Source organism: Pelophylax lessonae (assembly GCF_965119305.1).
Source record: "Pelophylax lessonae genome assembly, chromosome: 2".
In the NCBI taxonomy this organism is placed as follows: domain Eukaryota; kingdom Metazoa; phylum Chordata; class Amphibia; order Anura; family Ranidae; genus Pelophylax; species Pelophylax lessonae.
The window spans coordinates 598,589,316-598,610,184 of record NC_138769.1 but is presented as its reverse complement, the minus strand read 5'-3'; positions in this window follow the sequence as shown (position 1 = coordinate 598,610,184).

The window sequence follows — 20,869 nt, the reverse complement described above, 5'->3', positions numbered from 1 at the left end:
ACAAATCCTAAGAATAGAGAAATTAAGGATAAAGAGGAAGAAAGAAAGAAAAGAAACAAGAATTTTGTTCCCTCAATCCAGGTCCCCGGCCCGAACACTCCACAGTGGGCTTGAAGGCATTTAATCCATGGGGTCCGCACTTTCTCAAATCTGGCTTAGTTGTCTGAGGATGCTGGTCAGCTTTTCATTGACCATGATCCAGGAGAGTTTGTTTCATGGTAGCCGATCAGCTTCTAACTTCAGCTAGTGGTGGAAAACCCTCACATATATACAGTGAAGTGAATAGATGATACACAAAAATGAAAGAAATCATCCTACATAAGTTTTACTTTATACCTGCTGTCTTCCCCTGTCTACACTCTTTGGAAAGTACAAATCTTTATTCCTTTTTCAGCAGCACATAGGGGTGGGTGGAGATACTAGATTTACAGTATGAGAGATTGCTGATTGGAGAGCTGTGTGAGAGCTGATTGGAGGAAAGGAACACCCCCCCCCCCCCATACACACACACATAGGCAGAGGAACGAAGGAACATGCAGAGCTGTATTCTGAACAGATGAGCTCTCTGCTTATCTCCCTCTAAGCTCCCTCCATGGCACAAATTTTCAGCTACTGTTGTCTAATATGTGTCGGAGAACTTGTCAGAAGTGACTCAGGCTGATAACAGAGGAACAGAGCACCAGAGAGAAATGACACTTATGGCACTTTTCCACTGCAAGTACCGGCTTGGCTCTACTCGGCCCTGCTTGGCCCGGTTTGCTTTTCCACTGCTGGTACTGCATGGTACGGTGTTGGAACGGTTCGGTACGATACGGTATGGTTTGCTTTTCCACTAAAGTAGTACTAAAGTTAAGTGGGTGGGATAACAACGGGGTGGGTGGGATTCTCTGACCAATCAGTGGCTAGTAGTGACTGCATGCAAAGGATTGTGGGATATGGTACCGGGTATGGTACCTCTTGGAACCACAATCGAGGTAGTACTGTTTTTGAGAGCCGTACCGTTCGGTTCCATGCAGTGGAAAAGCGTCGCCGTACCGTACCGAACCGTTCCTACACCATACCATGCGGTACCAGCAGTGGAAAAGCACAAAAGCGAGCGGAGTCGTTCGGTTCCATGCGGTGGAAAAGCGCCATTAGAGCTTTGGAGAGAGACAAGTAAACAATACAGATAAATGTGCTTAATTTAACTTTCATGAATGGGGTTTACAACCACTTTAAGCTTTGACAATAAAATCTGGAATCTGGTCCCTTACTGTTCTGGGCTGTGATGGGCTACTCAGCTATCCATGTAAACTTACCAGATTTAGCGTGAAGAAGTCATCCTAGGCCCAATGTGTATGGAAGCCGGGTGCAAGGTAAATACATTTACCAACTATCTACTGTGTGTGTGTGTGTGTGTGTATGTATGTATGTATGTGTGTATATATATATATATATATATATATATATATATATATTGCTTGACAAACTTTCTTTGATTTTAGGAGCCAGCTAAAAAAGCTATGAGCCAGTTTAATTTTAGGGTAGCGTGGGTTGTCAGCGCCCGGGGCTAGGCAAGTCATTTGTGAGGTGCAGGGTGCCAAGTCAACACCTCAAACTTGTGTTCTTCAAACCATTCTTTAACCATTTTTTGCAGTGTGGCAGGGCAGACGTGTGTATTAGGACTCTTTTCTTGCTGTAGGGAACACTTTATGCTATGATGATATGAAGTAAATATACCTCCTCTGTAGATGCCCAGCAAAATTTAAAAAAATAATGGGAACCCTGGTTGGCATCCCCAGGTCTGGCTCCACTGGATTTGGTGTTACATAGATTATTGTAACTCTAAATGCAGCTCGGGGGTGGTACCTACATCCCTGGAGGTTGGGCTTTAAACCGTTTTTATATTCTGGAAATTCCTAAGGCTTTATCCCCCCTTGGATTTGTGTTTCAGGATAGCTGATTTACTATATGCACCCTATTGTGCCTCTCTTTGTACTGTGCACTGCTTTCTTATAGCTACTGGCTGCATACACTTTTTTTCTGTTTTTTTTCTTTCTTTTTTTTTTTCCAAGTATTGTATATCTAAATGTTTAACCACTTTAAATTCCATCTCTTCCCCTAGTAAAAGCGCCTCACACAGTGTAGTAAAACACAGGTTAGGGACACAGTTAACCCTTTTATCGCCCCTGATGTTCAACCCCTTCCTAGCCATAGTGTCATTAGTACAGTGACAGTGCTTATTTTTAGCACTGATCACTGTATTAGTGTCACTGGTCCCCAAAAAGTGTCAGAATGTCCTCTGCAATATCACAGTCCTGCAATGAGGTGCTGATCGCCGCCATTACTAGTAAAAAAGAAAAAAAAAAAATCCCATAGTTTGTAGGCGCTATTACTTTTGCGCAAACCAATCGATTTATGCTTATTGTTTTTTTTTTATTACCAAATACATGTAGCGGAATACATATTGACCTCAATTTGTGAAGAATAAATTTAATTTATTGCAAAAAATAGTCTGGTTATAAAGGGGGGTCAAGGCCAAGTGGGTAATACTTTTACTTCCTGATATATAAAAAAAAAAAAAAGAGTCTTCTCTTGCAGGCCGTGTTTGTTAGATATTTGTTTTTCCGCCGGTCACTCGCGATCTCCCACTGGAGAGGGAGAAAGGCAGGCGGCTAATGTAAACAAAGCCGCCTGTCATTCTCCCTGGTGTAACAGCAGAGATCATATGTATGCTCCTGCTATGTAGGATCGTATGTCTCTGTGGTTACATCAAAAGCCACGCCCCTTTACAGTTTGAAGCACGCCCCTAGGGACACACTTGACCCCTGGATGTCTAATAAAGTTAACCCCTTCCCTGCCAGTGTCATTTTTGCAGTAACAGTGCATATATATAGCACTGATTACTGCAGTAATGTCACTGGTACCCCCAAAAGTGTAAAAAATGTCAGTCAAGGGTCCGATCTGTCCGCCGCAATGTCGCAGTCCCGCCAAAAAAATCGCAGATCGCCGCCATTACTCGTTAAAAAAAAACCCACCAAAAATGACAAAAATATTTCCCTTTGTTAGTAAACGCGATAACTTTTGCGCAAACCAATCAAAATACGCTTTTTGTGATTTTTTTTTTTTACCAAACATATGTAGCATAAAACAATTTGGCCAAAAATGTTAAAAAATTTTGATTTTTACATTTTTTTGGGGGGAATTTCATATAAAAAAAAGTGAAAAATATTGTTATTACGCTCTTTTTTTGTTTATAGCGCATGATCAAAAAATCGCACATGTGATCAAATACCACCAAAAGAAAGCTCTGTTTGTGGGAAAAAAAGGACGTGAAATTCGTTTAGGTACAGCGTCGCACGACCGCGCAATTGTCCGTTAAAGTCACGCAGTGAAAAATCTCAAAAAACCCCCTGGTCAGGAAGGGGGTAAAATCTTCCGGGGCTTAAGTGGTTAATAATCTGTGTGCCCCGTTCTTTACAAGTTTTCAGAGCGCCATTCGCCACTCACGTGACAGTTTACAGAGGGGAGGACATAGCCAGGCAGGATCAGCCAGGTATTTTAGGTGAATGGGTGCCAAATTACACAGCACAAGCTGTATAACATGCTTTAAAGGAACAGGATACATTTTTTTTTTTTTTTTGATTAACAAATGCTTTAAAAATAAATGCTGCCATTTGCCCTTTAAAAATAAATGCTCAAAATAAGTATAATGACTAAGCCCCTCCCCTTCATGACATTGTTGAAAAGGGGCGGAGCATGGGTGACCTTAAAATTATGCCCCCACCCCCTAAAAAAGGTTCTGCGGACGCCCATGGGTTCAGTATCTCAAAGTATAGAGCCAGAACAGCCAGGCAACTAGCATTTTTTCAGGAGGCTAACCATATTAGAGCCAACACTCTCTTAGCGCAAGCTTAGGGTCAGAAAAGTTTAACGATCTGATCTAAAGTCCAAAACTGCAACCACAGAACAGGGGAACCGTAGAGAAGCTGTAGAAATGTCAACTCGAGACGGCTTGCCAAAGAATCATACTTCCCCAATATCTTCCCCCCGGAGAACCAGTAATTTAATCAGCTCTACGTTCTGTGAGGTTTAATATAACAGCTTGCACTATAGATTATCTGTGATAGTAGTAGGTGTCACTGTAAACCCCAAAGTCACCATGCTGTGTTGCATATAATTTATGATGCCATTGTGATGTGTTTCTGCTTAGTGTTGTGCGCAGAAGGGACCCATTACCAGCAGTATGAAATCCAAATGGCTTTAAACCAAAGACAGAGCCGTTATCAAGCTGTGATACTGTAACTATTACCATGAGCTGATCATGTATTACATTTGTACGGCAACATGATGCACTTCAGAGTCTTCTTTCTCGCTGTTATGTCACTCTACAGCCGCGCTTAGAAAATGCATGTATAATTACATGTGCAAAGAAACTGTTTATCATTTTAATGAGGCAACTAACCCACCTATTTCAAGGATAATATAGGTGCTAAACCAAAGATAAATCTTCAGAATAAGGTAGTTAGTGCATGGAAATCACTGGTAATTAAAATACAGAGCATTCCAATGATATTTGAAAGCATTAACCAAAATGCTCCTGCGTATGTGGACTATTTACAGCTATGGAGAATGGGCAATTTAAACAACACTTTAAACAATACAGTATGTAATTGCATTACCTAAGCAAAAGGCAGGTAGATGGACCGACCGATATGTACATAGAAAGCATTACAAAAGTAATGGAAGGATGAGCAAGACTTTAAAGGTAGCCACTGGTAATCCCATAGGGAAACGCAAGTATTCAATAGATAAAATATATTAAAACCATATCATATGGAAAAAATATGGTAACTACAGAACAGTATCTCCCCAGAGGAGGCGGGTATATAGCCTGAAGAAGGAGTGCATGCTCCGCAAATGCGTCGCCATTATGTCTGTGCCTTGTGACCAGGAAGTGACGTCATGGCCTGTTGGAGCTGTTTCCTTGTGTGCCTCGTGACCAGGAAGTGACGTCATTGCCTGTTGGAGCTGTTTCCTTGTGTGCCTCGTGACCAGGAAGTGATGTCACGGCCTGTTGGAGCTGTTTCCTTGTGTGCCTCGTGACCAGGAAGTGATGTCACGGCCTGTTGGAGCTGTTTCCTTGTGTGCCTCGTGACCAGGAAGTGACGTCATGGCCTGTTGGAGCTGTTTCCTTGTGTGCCTCATGACCAGGAAGTGACGTAACGGCCTGTTGGAGCTGTTTCCTTGTGTGCCTTGTGACCTGGAAGTGACATCACAGCCTGTTGGAGCTGTTTCCTTGTGTGCCTCGTGATCAAGAAGTGACGTCACGGCCTGTTGGAGCTGTTTCATTGTGTGCCTCGTGACCAGGAAGTGATGTCACGCCTGTTGGAGCTGTTTCCTTGTGTGCCTCGTGACCAGGAAGTGACGTCATAGCCTGTTGGAGCTGTTTCCTTGTGTGCCTCGTGACCAGGAAGTGATGTCACGGCCTGTTGGAGCTGTTTCCTTGTGTGGCTTGTGACGAGGAAGTGACGTCATGGCCTGTTGGAGCTGTTTCCTTGTGTGGCTTGTGACGAGGAAGTGACGTCATGGCCTGTTGGAGCTGTTTCCTTGTGTGCCTCATGACCAGGAAGTAACGTCACGGCCTGTTGGATATCCAGACCAAACAGGAATCTCAAGCATCATGAGCCAATGAATCGCTATGTGTTTTGCTTAAAGCTTCCTCTGGAGATCCTACTGGTACCTGAACTCAAGGGGGAAACCAACGGAGTACAAGAAGCACCCGTACCAGCACGGTGGCATGAGGAAAGGTCCTACGCACATCAGTTCCAAAGGGGGGTGTATACATCAAATACTCTATAGCCAAAACAGCAGGAGTCCTGTCCTAGGGCCATACAAACTTCGAAAAGTAGCCATAAATGGCAGATGGATTCCAATCCCACTTGTAGTGGGTGGTAACAAGGTTGTCCCTCCAATTACGGGAGTCCCCCGTGTCACAACTTCTCTCTTCTGGAATATGGAGCTATTGCTCCTACTTGTGCCGATCCTCACCGTGAGAAACCTCTCCAACTGGAGAACTCGGGATACATCCGAAAGACAGACAAATAACTGTGCATCTGTCAGTCTGTATTCTGTACAGAAACAAAGCATTAGACAAGACTTATGTAGTAGGGTTTTACTACACAACTTAAATTTCAGCCGATTAAAGATGAATTGGGCAAATTGGAGCCATGCATGCCCTTGTTGACAGCCCTGGCTCGACAAAAGTTGATTGAACTATCGACTTTTATCAAAAGAGCCAATGAATAATTGCCGGCCGATCACTGACTGCATCCAATAAGATGATGAGCTGCCGAATACAGGCCAGTTGGGGCCAAGTAATGACTCCCATTCCATGGTAAGCGTCCTCCACCACCACTTTTGGAGATTACAATAGCAGGCAGGGAAGGTCTGTCCATTCACACTATGTAACATGGATGGAGAGATCTGTTAGATTTCTTTCATTCGGCCCATAGTTCTTAAATCTTTTTAAGTGTATTACCAGCTTTAGAGACTGATGTATGAAAATATCCTAAGGCTGGGTTCACGTATATGCAGTGCGGGACACTGCCTGTGATTCAGATAAGAATCACACTGCATTCCTATTCAAATCACATGCGATTCTGTGCAGTGCGATTTGAGCCCATTCATTTTGTATGGGCTTCATGACCAGGCCATTTTTTTGCGATACGGCACTATTTAACTGACAATTGCGCGATCGTGCGACGTTGTACCCAAATAAAATTGATGTCCTTTTTTCACTGTTTAACTGACAATTGCGCGATCGTGCAACGTTGTACCCAAATAAAATTGATGTCCTTTTTTACCTACAAATAGACCTTTGACCTTTCTTTTGATAGTATTTGATCACCTCAGCAGTGTTTTTTGTTTTTTTTTTTTTGCACTAGAAAAAAAGACGACAATTTTTTAAAAAAAAACTTTTTTTTTTTTTTTCTTTCAATTGATTTTTGTACAATATAGCCTGTAGCTCTGTTCATTCCTTCCAAGTTTGCAGGCTGGTACACTGTTCCTTCAGAGGGCAGGCGCCGGTGACATCACCAGCTGCTGCTCACTAGAATATCTCCTGCATGTTTAGGAGAGATTCATTTTACCTAATAGGTAAGCTTTATTGTAAGATTACCTGTAGGTAAAAATAAGAGGTAAGAGTTTACTAGCACTTTAGCTGGGAGACAGCTGCCAGCCTATAACAGGAAGGGTTTGCCTAGGGATCTTCGTGGCAGGATCACTAGCTATTATTTTAAAGAAAGATTCTGATTTAAAAAGATTGAAAACAACCAACTTTATATATATTTTATATTGGATTTTAGTGACTGGGTTTTAGATCTACTATTTATTAGCAAGAATGAGTGAGCAACAATGCAGTTATGCAACTTCTCTACATATACATACAATAGACTTTGGCAATACATATTACATCATTTGAAACAAAGCAAAAGGCAGCAGTCTGTTACAGTCTACTTTGAAATTATCAGTCACATTTTTGGTTTTATATACTTATATAATTCCCCCTTTTTTTTTTCTTTGCAGCTACTAAAGCCGGATAAATACATTTTATATAAGGACTGAAGTGATAAGGTGAATATTCAGGTAATGCGCTCACAATTTATTTCACTTTTTATTTATCATCGTTCCTCTGTAAGGTTTAAAAAAACAAATTCTAATTCAGTATGTATTCTTAAAGCGGAACTTCACCCTAAAGGGGGAAGTTCTGCTTTATGTCCTCCTCCCCCCTCCTCCACCACATTCGGCATATTATAATTTTATTTATATATATATATATATATATATATATATATATATATATAAATATATATATATATAGGTACCCACTCCAATTTTTAGGTGATCTGAGCGGAAGTTGGGCCCCTCCCTCTCTTTCCCCGCAGCCTTCTGGGACACATCACGGGTAGGCAGTGGGCCCATTCATAAAGCGTTCAGAAGGCTGTGAGACCATGCACAAAGCACTGCGCGGGTCTTGCATGCGCTATAGGAATCTGGCCATGAAGCAGTAAGGAGTCACAGCCGGCTTTGCACAGTAAGCATGGCGGTGACAGGGACCTGAACCAAGGTTGCCCACCTCCCATGGCATTTGTTACTGACAAAACATGGAAAATGTACTGACGGAGCACTTTTTTTCACTGACAACCTGAAAAATGACAGAACTCCTATTAAAAACTAAGACAATTGATAGTTAAATAGTATTTAATTTGCCTGGTTTACACTTACAACAGTCAACACAATATGGCGACACATTTTCAACCCCTAAAATTTACAGACTGTTGTAAAAGTCACTGATCTTTACAAACTGTCAGTAAATTTACTGACTTTTGGCAACCCTGACCTGAACACTGGCAAAGAACTGGCCTGGGTGGGGACAGTGCTGGATCCCTGGACAGGTAAGTGTCCATTTATTAAGTCAGCAGCTTTTTATTTTTAAAGTTATCCTCCTTATCCTCCTTTTAAAGAGATCCTCTTTAACTTCTTAACGCTTTCTGCTAGAAGGTGGCTATGCTCATTCTTCACGATGCCCCTGTATGCAGGAACGTATCCACCCTCTCTTGCTTGCCCCAGAGATGGATTTAGGACTATGGGATTTGCCGCGTGCATAGAGCAGTGCAAATGACCACGACTAACGTGTGCTGCTCATTCTAGACAAACAGAAGTGGTGGGGAGAAGGAGAGGTTCGGGAGCTCACAGAGGACATAACAAGGAGGCAGAAATTCACAGTAGCCAACAATTCCATGAAAAATAGATTGCAGGGCCGTTAAAGCGGAGTTCCACCCACATTTTAGACTTGCCACCATGCAACACGTGCATGCCAAAAACGAATTGGCATTTTTTCTTTTTTCTTTTCGGTTTCTTTACATTTTTTATGTTAAAATATCTCTTTGCTTCCTCTGTATGTCACCGCGGCGATGTATGCAATTTCCGGCTTTGCATTGGCTCCTGGGAGAAGAGTGTCACCAATCCCAGGAGTCAATGGGAATCGTCGACGACTGACCAGAGTGTCGAATGCCTCTTTCCGTCCCCGGGAGCACTGTGTCCAGCCCCGCCCCCCAATACTGACACGCCCCTAGGCTGCTCTACTCAGCTTTAGGGAAGGAGAGAGGGAGGCGAGATTGAGCTGTGCTGGCACTGCTAGGGGAGGGGCCAAGGTCTGTGCTTGGAGAGGGGGGCGGGGAGAAGCCGTGCATAGCACTGTATGTGTGTATGGGAGGCCCCATCTCCTCCAATCAGGGGCCAAAGAGGCTGAGTCTGAGCACAGAATCCCAGAAGAGGAACACTGCAGCTTCAGATGCCCACACTGTAGATGGCCGCACTGTACAGGACCCCAATAATGTAAGGTATACGTGCTGCACAAACATAAAACGGGGGACAGTTTACAGGATAAGACCCTTTTGTGGATGTTGGATATCGTGGGTCTGAAAGAGTACCCTATTACTCTATTGAGTGATTTATTACCGTGATTGGTACTTTCCAGTCTGGCGGAGGTATTATGGTGGTTCCATCTTGGACATAGTTATTGAATGATATAACTGCCCCTGCCATACTGGGTCCCGACGCCTGTCCCAGGACATATGTTTGCCTTGCCTCTAACTTTGTGGGAATGTCTGTCTTTTTGGTCTCTTTGGCCCTGAGGAAGCCTTAGTGCGAAATGCATCAGTTTACCGGGGACCTTTAGACTCGCTTGAACAGAGACCTTGGTACACATGTATCAGCGCTCCCACAGGGAGCATATTTCTACACATGTTTTTAATACATATTTGTAAAGTATTTTTTATGTTTTTGATTCAAAAAATGTCTTTTTTACGAAATATTGTGCTTTAATTGTGATCATCCCTTCCACATTGGCCTTCTTAAAGCCCCACTTTTTCTTTATTTTGTGTTTTTTCCCTATATTGGGGTGACGGCCAGATAATCACGGTAATCTTTGTTTGAGTTTACCTTAAAGCGGAGTTCCGGCCTCGGAAACTATTTTTTAATAGAAATACCCCCGGGACAGTCAGGGCTAGTACATTCCACAATGGATAGCCTCTGAACTGTCCCAGGTTGCACTTACCTTTTAGAAGAAATACTTAGCTTGAAAATGTCTTGTCCAGCGCTGCCATCTCAGGTGTGGGCAGCTGAAGCCAGCGCGTCCTCTTTGGCGTCCTGTTCCATGTCCTCTTCAGTCTCACAATGCCCTGCATCGGCCCCACTCATCATTTCCGGTGCGGGCGCATCATCCCTCCACAGCTTCTGGGCATGCCAGAACCTGTTTAGCAGGGAATGACGCGCCTGCACCGGAATTGACGAGCGGGGCTGGTGCAGGCGCATTGATTCCTGGGAGCGATGACGTTCAGCTCCCAGGAGTCAATGCAAGCAGGAAGTGACTGCGCGGGCCGCGGCCACAAAGGGAGGAAGTGGAAGAAAGATGAGTATATTTTCTTCAATATCAGGGTAAGTAATTGAAAAACAAAATCGGGACTATCCATTTCTTTTTTAGGTGACACTAAGCAAGTGGATGGCCCAAAGTGGATTTTGAGGCCTGAACAATGTAAATGCTGGATCCCTGACTATATTAGGGATATTTTTAACAAAAAAATAATAATTTGGCCGGAACTCCGCTTTAAGTAGTGGATGTGTATGGATTATTTTTGGAGAATAAGGATATTGTTTTAACCCATTATTTTGTGTATATTATCTAAAATCTCTGACAATTTTGTCATGTTCTCATCTGCTCTGGAATAATTACAGCTACAATGTAGACATTTCCTCCTCTAGTTTCTATAGATTGGTTTTTGTGTATAACACACCAGCAGAGAGCTGCACTCCCCCAGCACATGGTTTGTATGCTCTGCTCCTCCACTTGCTGGCGGTTTAGATGATGCCATCATTCAGAAAGAGCAATGATGGCACAGCTCACAATCAATGCTAGAACAGTCCACAATCAATGGGATTATCAAATGAGAGACATTGCTTACAAGTTTTGCAGCAGTGAGCAGCTTGTTATACGGATGTGTCCATGCAGGCCATGGAACAGCTACTGCAATATAAACAGACTGGATTAGTAATTGCTCCAAAATCCAAAAAGCCCAGCTGAATGAGAATGGCTCTAATACTGTCACATGACCACCTTCACTGCGATTTAAAAGTAGTTATATAGGGCTGTGGTCAAGGCCAAACAAGAGACTTCTGGGTAAATGCAGGAAATTCAAAAATGACCATTACCCAGAAGTCCCTTTTCCTTTTGGAGAGGGTGTTCATAATACTAATGCCAAATAAAAATTATGACATTAAATGAAATCTGATTATAAATTATTTAGGTTATGTCCATGCATATAACTGTATTCGAGTACATACAGTGGGTACGAAAAGTATTCAGACCCCCTTAAATTTTTCACTCTTTGTTATATTGCAGCCATTTGCTAAAATCATTTAAGTTCATTCTTCTTCCTCATGAATGTACACATAGCACCCCATACTGACAGAAAAACACAGAATTGTTGACATTGTTGCAGATTTATTAAAAAAGAAAAACTGAAATATCACATGGTCCTAAGTATTCAGACCCTTTGCTGTGACACTCATATATTTAACTCAGGTGCTTTCCATTTCTTCTGATCATCCTTGAGATGGTTCTACACCTTCATTTGAGTCCAGCTGTGTTTTATTATACTGATTGGACTTGATTAGGAAAGCCACACACCTGTCTATATAAGACCTTCCAGATCACAATGCATGTTAGAGCAAATGAGAATCATGAGGTCAAAGGAACTGCCTGAAGAGCTCAGAGACAGAATTGTGTCAAGGCACAGATCTGGCCAAGGTTACAAAAAGATTTCTGCTGCACTTAAGGTTCCTAAGAGCACAGTGGCCTCCATAATCCTCAAATGGAAGACGTTTGGGACGACCAGAACCCTTCCTAGAGCTGGCCGTCCGGCCAAACTGAGCTATCGGGGGAGAAGAGCCTTGGTGAGAGAGGTAAAGAAGAACCCAAAGATCACTGTGGCTGAGCTCCAGAGATGCAGTCAGGAGATGGGAGAAAGTTGTAGAAAGTCAACCATCACTGCAGCCCTCCACCAGTCGGGGCTTTATGGCAGAGTGGCCCGACGGAAGCCTCTCCTCAGTGTAAGACACATGAAAGCCCGCATGGAGTTTGCTAAAAAACACCTGAAGGACTCCAAGATGGTGAGAAATAAGATTCTCTGGTCTGATGAGACCAAAATAGAACTTTTTGGCCTTAATTCTAAGCGGTATGTGTGGAGAAAACCAGGCACTGCTCATCACCTGTCCAATACAGTCCCAACAGTGAAGCATGGTGGTGGCAGCATCATGCTGTGGGGGTGTTTTTCAGCTGCAGGGACAGGACGACTGGTTGCAATCGAGGGAAAGATGAATGCGGCCAAGTACAGGGATATCCTGGACAAAAACCTTCTCCAGAGTGCTCTGGACCTCAGACTGGGCCGAAGGTTTACCTTCCAACAAGACAATGACCCTAAGCACACAGCTAAAATAACGAAGGAGTGGCTTCACAACAACTCCGTGACTGTTCTTGAATGGCCCAGCCAGAGCCCTGACTTAAACCCAATTGAACATCTCTGGAGAGACCTAAAAATGGCTGTCCACCAACGTTTACCATCCAACCTGACAGAACTGGAGAGGATCTGCAAGGAGGAATGGCAGAGGATCCCCAAATCCAGGTGTGAAAGACTTGTTGCATCTTTCCCAAAAAGACTCCTGGCTGTATTAGATCAAAAGGGGGCTTCTACTAAATACTGAGCAAAGGGTCTGAATACTTAGGACCATGTGATATTTCAGTTTTTCTTTTTTAATAAATCTGCAACAATGTCAACAATTCTGTGTTTTTCTGTCAGTATGTGTACATTCATGAGGAAGAAGAATGAACCTAATTTTAGCAAATGGCTGCAATATAACAGTGAAAAATTTAAGGGGGTCTGAATACTTTTCGTACCCACTGTATATTTAGACCCTTAATGGATATTCAGTTTGCTAAAATTCTGTGTATAATAAATTAAAAATACAGCTTTTCTCCTTTTTTTTAATTATTTTTTTTTAAGTGAGGTTGATCTGTTTTTTTGTTTTTTGTTTTAAGCCACTTTCAGTCTACATGCACATGTTCCAGCATTGTCTGTATGTTTTTGCTCTGGACTGACTTTCTAAAGCAGCCCATAGATTATGTGATTTATTTTTCTTCCAGCACAGGTGGAAGGAAAGAAAATTGCTCGATTTCCCCACCAATACAGTGATTCATTCAGTGATGATGGGGGAATTCCTCCCGCAGCAATATTGTGAACCTTCTGGGCCAGTAGAACACAATGATTACTGCTAACGGCTATAGCCATCAGCAGTGATTAAATGTAAAAAAATCTGACAGGCTGGTTGTACCCAAGTTGTCCCATAGATGGACTTGGGTACAAGCAGCCTGCCCATGGATGGGATTGAGTCTCGGCTGATCCCTGCTAAACCGGCCAAGATTCAATCCATCTATGGTCGGTATAACAGTGGACCTGTGCCATGTGTCAACCATGTTTAAACTAGGGGTAAATGTGACATGGTACACAATTAGGAGACAGTTGTCACCCACAGCAGGAAGTGCCTGAACAAGGACCTTTATGGCTGGATCACTAGGAATTATTACAATTAAACCCGAATACTTAAATTGATTGTAAACTCTCAACTTGTAAAACAACCCATTGCATCAAAAATAGAAATGAAATGCAAAACATTTTTGTATAGATGTAAAGAAAAAAAAACTTTTTTCCCCTTTTTATAAGTGATCATATTCCCTCTGTTCTCGGCTGCATAAGAGCTGGAGGAGGAGAAACAGCATCACACTGAACTTCCCAGTGAAAGGCTGTGCATGGGGAGCGTGTCAGGGCAAATCTGATCATTGGAGGAAAGCAGGCTGAGTTCCCAGAAGAGCTAGAGAACTGATCATGGTGTGTTTTCCTGCTTAGTGTGGTCAGTTTTAAATAGGAAAGTAGAGAGACTGGCAGGAAAACCAGGGATTACACATAAAGGAAGCAATATAAAGAGAACAGGATACTTTTTCCTACAAGTACATGGTACAGCAGGGACATATCAGGAATATGAACTGTTGGGTTGACATACTGTTTAAAGTAGAAGAAAAGCCTAAGTTTAACTATTCTTACACATGTTCCCCCCTCCTACCTATACTGCCTAACCTGTGTAAAAAAAGATCTGTGTAATCTGGTCTGGTCATGTAATCCTGCAACTCAGGCTCAGTGAGCACCCAGCAAAGCCTGTGAATTCGGGGATTGGTGACGTCACCCATGGACTCCCTTGTCCCAGTCATTGTTGGCGCTCTCTCCTCTGTCCTACAGTTGTTGCTCGCTGACACAGGGGAACATAAAATAGCTTTTTTTGGGGGTTTTTTTTTGGGGGGGGGGATTTAACTTTTTTTAATCCATTATTGCATCTCAGTTCTGATCTCCTGCAGTCTCTTTGTAGTCCTGTCTACATGTAGGGTGTAGCGAGAAGGGTGCAATTATTGATGGTGACAACTGTGAACCATTTCTGCATAATGTGATACAACAGCCACTTATAGTCTCTGTCTAGGGTCCTTGTGATAGGGTGACAATGCAGGAGCACACAGAGACAGGGCGATATAGTCCTGTAACAAAGTACAAGGACTTTCATGGAAGGACCACCATTTTTTTTTTTCAATGAGAGCTGCAGAAGTAAAGATAATGGACAATCACTTTTGAAATAACATTAAAGTGTTTCTAAACCCACAACAGTATAATCAGTCTGTATATGCAGTAAAGCATGCTTGTTAAATTCACTGTGGAACCTAAGGGGTTAATTCTCTGCATTGTGTAAAAAAAAATGCTGTTTGGTCCCGTCTTCTCTGATCCTCCCCTTTTTCCACTGTCCCATAATAATTTCCTGATAGCACATAGTCTATAGAGTCAGGCTGCGCATGCTCAATTTGGTGTGTATTGCCAGAGAGGTTTTTTTTTTTCTTGGGAGGGTGCAAGTGATCAGCACAGGGCTAATCATCACTGTCCAGACAGAGGATCAGGGGTCTTGCAGTCTCATAGGACAATCAGAGAAGAATGAAAACTCCTTCTACAAGCTTTAACCAGTGCTTGGCTGGACATTGATAGGAGACACAAGACTGATATATACGGCTGATGAGAAAAGGTATTTAGCAGTTTATATTTACTAAAATAATTTAATTTCCATGTTCTGTGTACTGTAAGAGACCAGATATGGTGAATGCAGGCTCCTGGGTTTAGTGACACTTTAAATTTATTTTAAAACTTATTTGAGATTAATGATTGGGGTTAAATCTACCATAAGCATTTATTTTCTCAAACATATATTTTATTTGTAACCTCCATTGTACAAAAACGGAGCCAAAACAAAACTCACGTATATTAACATTTACTAATTGCTTGTCTCCATGCAGTTCATGATTACAGCAGTCTCTGGAAAACCCAGAATGTAACACCAGGATTACTCTACACATATGACTGCACTTAGTGGTAAGTTTACCCTAAATCTCTGTAATTCATTTGTTGTAAATCAAAATGTAACCCCTTTACTTTTATTATTATTATATAGTATTTATATAGCGCCGACAGTTTACGCAGCGCTTTACAACTTGAGGGTAGACAGTACAAATACAATATACTTTAATACAGGAGGAATCAGAGGGAGCTTTACTCCTATAGTGCTGAATTTATGCATTGTTGTCCTGTTCTGGGGCTCGTTCCATTGCCACCTTTAGAACAGTGATTGAGCTGTCATGGACAGCTCACAGTCAACTATCAATGATTGGGAGCTGGTAGGTCCTGCTTCCGATGGCGTCAGCACTGTGCAGCCAATCCTAATGAAAAAAAACTGTATGTACTGAAACTGTCTATGGAATTATTTCATAAACCTAACTGTAGATAATATGAACGTTACAAATATTTGTAAAGATATAAAAATAAGAGTACATGTAAAATAAAGAATTTTAAAAAGTGTACATTTAAAAAGTATTTTTTTCTGCTTGTATTGTAGATTGTAAGTGGTTATGTACCCTATGCACAGATAAGCTCTAGTATGTCCATTATGACCCCAAAAAACGAATTAAAGCACAGCTAAAGTCTCAGTTTAAAAAAGTTGCAGAAGAGACATGCAGTGTTTGGATGTGAACGATCTACTCATAACATTTACTAACATTTACCAATTCTATGGGGTTGATTTACTAAAGGCAAATAGACTGTGCACTTTGCAAAGTGCAGTTGCTCCAGATCTTAGTAAATGAGCAGAAGCTCTGCGGACTTCCATCATCCAATCATGTGCAAGCAAAAAATGCTTTTTTTTTTTATTTTCCTTGCACGTGATTTTGTATTCTTTGCAAAGTGAAGCTTTTCCCTTATTTACTAAGCTCTGGAGCAACTGCACTTTGCAAAGCACCGTCTTTTCGCCTTTAGTAAATAAACCTCTATGTATCCTACTGCTTTTTGGAAGAAGCTATTGGATACAAAAAAAAAAATTGTAAAAAAAAAAGGTTTAAAGAGACTTTGTGGTTGATTTACTAAAGGCGAAAAGATGGTGCTTTGTAAAGTGCAGCTCCAGAGCTTAGTAAATGAGGTAAAGCTTCACTTTGCAAAGAATACCCAATCACATGCAAGGAAAATGAAAAACAAAGCATTTTTTGCTTGCACATGATTGGATGATGGAAGTCAGCAGAGCTTTTCCTCATTTACTAAGCTCTGAAGCAACTGCACTTTCAAAGTGCCCAGTCTGTTTGCCTTTAGTAAATCCACCTCGTTGTCACGTTGTCCCTTCAGGACTGATACAACTCACAAAATCCACCTCTGCCCCTTCCTATGTTGCAGCTGACACCAAAATATGTAGTGCCAAAGCCAAGAAGTAGTGACGTCACTCCCTCTAACTGCCACAAAACATAATAATAAAGGTATTTTGTGGCAGTTGTGATGCAAAAAAGAACAGTGGAGCATTGCTGGGGAGGTGGGGGGTATCAGTGGGTCAGGGTCTTGGCTTTACACAGACACTCACATTTTGCCATACATGTAAAATTACACTGTCTCTTTTTTTTGTTTGCTGTCTAGGTCCCTATAACCAATACGCAACCATTTTTACTGAATGAAACTGATTAATTCATTGAGTATTGTTGTGATTAGCTGTGATTTTCCTCTCTGTACCATGTGATCACTGTGACCAATCACAGCTAGCAGCACAATTGTACACAATGATCGGAAGCCATCCATTGTTTACAACTGTCATGTGACATGCTGTGATTGGTCACATCGATCACATGGTACCGCAGGTCTGTACAGTGATCCGTCATCGGTGGTGTCTGGTGGAGACAACCGGTGACAGACTGCACCCACAGCGCAGCCGTATTGCCACATGCATGACAAACGACTAAAGTCCCACCTGGCTGTCATTTTGCTATAGGCCTGGCGGGAAGTGGTTGCATTGCTCTATCTGTTCCTTTCAGTTTCTGTGATGATGACCACCTTGGCTAGGATAGGAAGTAAGGGTAAATGTCGCCTATTAAGGCACTTACAAATTAAACCCTTACAAATGCCCAGTGAAGTGACTGGCCTCAAGTGATATACAGCGATAAAAGCTCCCTCTTCTCTACTTCTGTTCAAAGTGCTGAATTTTAAAGCTGAGAGTTTAGAAAAAAGGGGGCAGAGAGCTGAAGCTACACTCTGCAGAGCTCAGTGAGGAGAGCTCTGAGAGCTGATTGGAGGGAAGGGATACCCCCCCCCCCCTCCACACAGCATAAAGGAACAGAGCTGAGGTTATCAATCAGCTGGAGGTCCCTCCCGTCACCTTCTTTTTCCTATTGTCAGGAACACTTGTCAGAAGTGATTCATGCTGAGGAACAAAGCAGCAGACAGAAATGGCACTTAGTGCTCTTAATTAAAACAAGTGAACACCATAGAGGGAATGCTTTGTTCATATTTAATGTCTGCTGTTTACAAACATTTTAAGTTTACAAAGCTACTAAAGCTGTCCATACACTACTACCCTGTTTCCCTGAAAATAAGCCCTACCCCGAAACTAAAACCTAGCGTGATTGTTGGGGATGGCTGCAATATAAGCCCTACCCTGGAAATAAGCCCTAGGTAAAATCCTTGTAAAATACCTTATTTACAGCGCCGCTTACAAATGGAGACTCACTCGATATTATGTAATCTTTTTACAAAACAGATTACATCATTTTACAATGGCTTTAACCAAGGTTTATTTTTTGGATTACAGAATGTCATAATGCTGACTCCTGATCTGACGGGGAGAGAAAAGAAGACAGGGGACACAAAAACTTTTTTAAAAATATATTTTTTTCCATGTTTTTTTTTCTAAACGGAAAGGGGTAAATGACACAGCACAAGGACTGTGCTGTCTATCATGTTTTAAAGGATCAGGATATATATATTTTTTTTAGGGTTACAACCACTTTAGGATCGTTCTTGTACATACTGTAAAGACATCCCCTGAAAATAAGTCCTAATGTGTTTTTTGTAGCCATAATTAATATTTTCTTATTAATCTTATTTTCGGGGAAACATGGCATTAAAAAAAAAAAAAAAAAAAAAGGCCTGCCATACACGGCTTGGATGTCAGACAATTTCTGATGAATCGGCCATAATTCAAGCCATGGGTGGCCCTGTTGACACCACCCAGATCAACAAAACTCGACTGAAAAAAGACCATGGTGGAAAATGGTCAATCAGTGTCTGCATCCAATCAGGTGCAGTCACTGTTCAGTTATTCCAACAGTCACAGTTGCTGTTGCTGCCTCAATACAGTAGCTGGCAGGGAGATTCCTCCAACTTATCTCACTTCCTACTATATTAAATCAAGCCTATAATCTTAGTGGACATCAGATGTTAGATTTACATAGCACCTTTTACATGTTAATTGATATAATAATAATATTCCTGGACTGATTCTAACTTTCCGCTTTCTTTAACAGAGTCTAATGGACACCCATCAGTACATTCGTCATGAGATACACAGAACCTATATTCCAATAGATGGTAAAGGGTACAGGTTGGATATCCTTTAACCACTTCTGGACCGGAAGGTTTTATTCTTTTACTTTCTGCTATATAACATTCCCAATAAAAAAAAAAAAATGTACAAATCCAATGTTTTCATCATTTTAGGCCAATTTGTATTTTGCTACATTTTTGGGGGAAAAAAATCCCAATAGGTGTATATTGATTGGTTTGTGCAAAAGTTATTGTGTCTTCAAACTAGGGGAAAGATTTATGTCATTATTTTTTTATTTTTTTATTTTTTATTTTACTAGTAATGGTGGGGATCAGTGATTTTTAGCCGGACTGCGACATTACGGCGGACAGATCGGACACTTATCTGACATTTTTACACTTTTGGGGGTACCAGTGACATTACTACAGTAATCAGTGCTAAAAATATGCACTGTTACTGTAATAATGACACTGGCAGGGAAGGGGTTAACACTAGGGGCAATCAAAGGGTTAAATGTGTCCCTAGGGGGTGTTTTCTAACTGTGAGGGGGATGGGCTTGCTGAACACAGAGACCAGTGTTCCTAAATAAGAGGAATACAGGATCCTTGTGTTCATAACTGACAGAACAGCGGTCTGCCATGTTTACTGTCTCCATGAGAAGTGATCGCGGGTGCCTGGCGGCAATCGCAGCCGCCGGGCCCAACGATCGGCTTCCTCTGTGGCAAATGGGCGCTTGCATGCAACCCCACTAGCGGTCCCGCGAAGCAACGTACAGGTACGTCATTTCGCGGTACAGAGCAGACCTCTGTTAATAACTTATTCCCACCAGCTGCCCAGATCGCTTTTACAGAAATGCCAGGAGCTTGCTGCATAATACTGCAGCAAGCTCACGTGAGCTTGTTTGAACCTCTTCAGACCAGATACATCTAAGAGCTATGGAAAATACTTTTTGAGTTAATACAAACTTTAATAGAATTTTTTTTCAAACCAGAGTTTAGTATCACTTTAAGGGCTTTAATTCTGGAGTGATTCATTTCTACAATTTTAGTTAGGAACTTTGGGACATGTCAGACAGTACTGACACCTTCTGCTCTTCATGGCACTGAACCTAGGGTACTAAAACTAACAACATTGAGCTCCTATCACCAGACATACTGGGGGTATTTACTAAAACTGCACACTGCAAAATCATGCATAGAAACCAATCCGCTTCAGTTTTATTGTCAAAGCTTCCAAAAATATGTCCAACAGTTGATAATTGCCCTAATAAACATGGTGCCACATCCCTAAAGGATATGCAAATAGAAAGTATATTGGTGGGATTTTACACGCACCAAGAAATAGTATAACCATTAAAATATGGAAAGTTTATTGTACATCATAATTAATAACAGCTACAAACTTTAAAAAGGTATATATCTTTTGTACAATTTCAATCACATATGTGAGTACAAAATACACCAAAGAACCACATAGAAGATGTTGGATCGGGGGGTGTATACCCAAGAAATACCCCAACACGTTTCAACTTTTGTTGTCTTCCTCAGGAGGTAATACAAAAGGAGCAGATTCTACAAACGATCAATGTATTAACACAGTGATATACAAACATGGTTACAAAACTATATAAAAATTTTTTTTACATAAATAAGTGAACTTACAATACTGATAACAAGGGCAATCCCATATACATAGCACTCCCAATGTCCAGGGGAGATCAGACACACCAGAGGGGTAGGAGATTTCAAGGAACACACTGCCACAGTGCACAAAATTACTTAAAAAAATCTATAAGGACACTGTTGTAAAAACCATGGTATAACATTAAAGTATATAT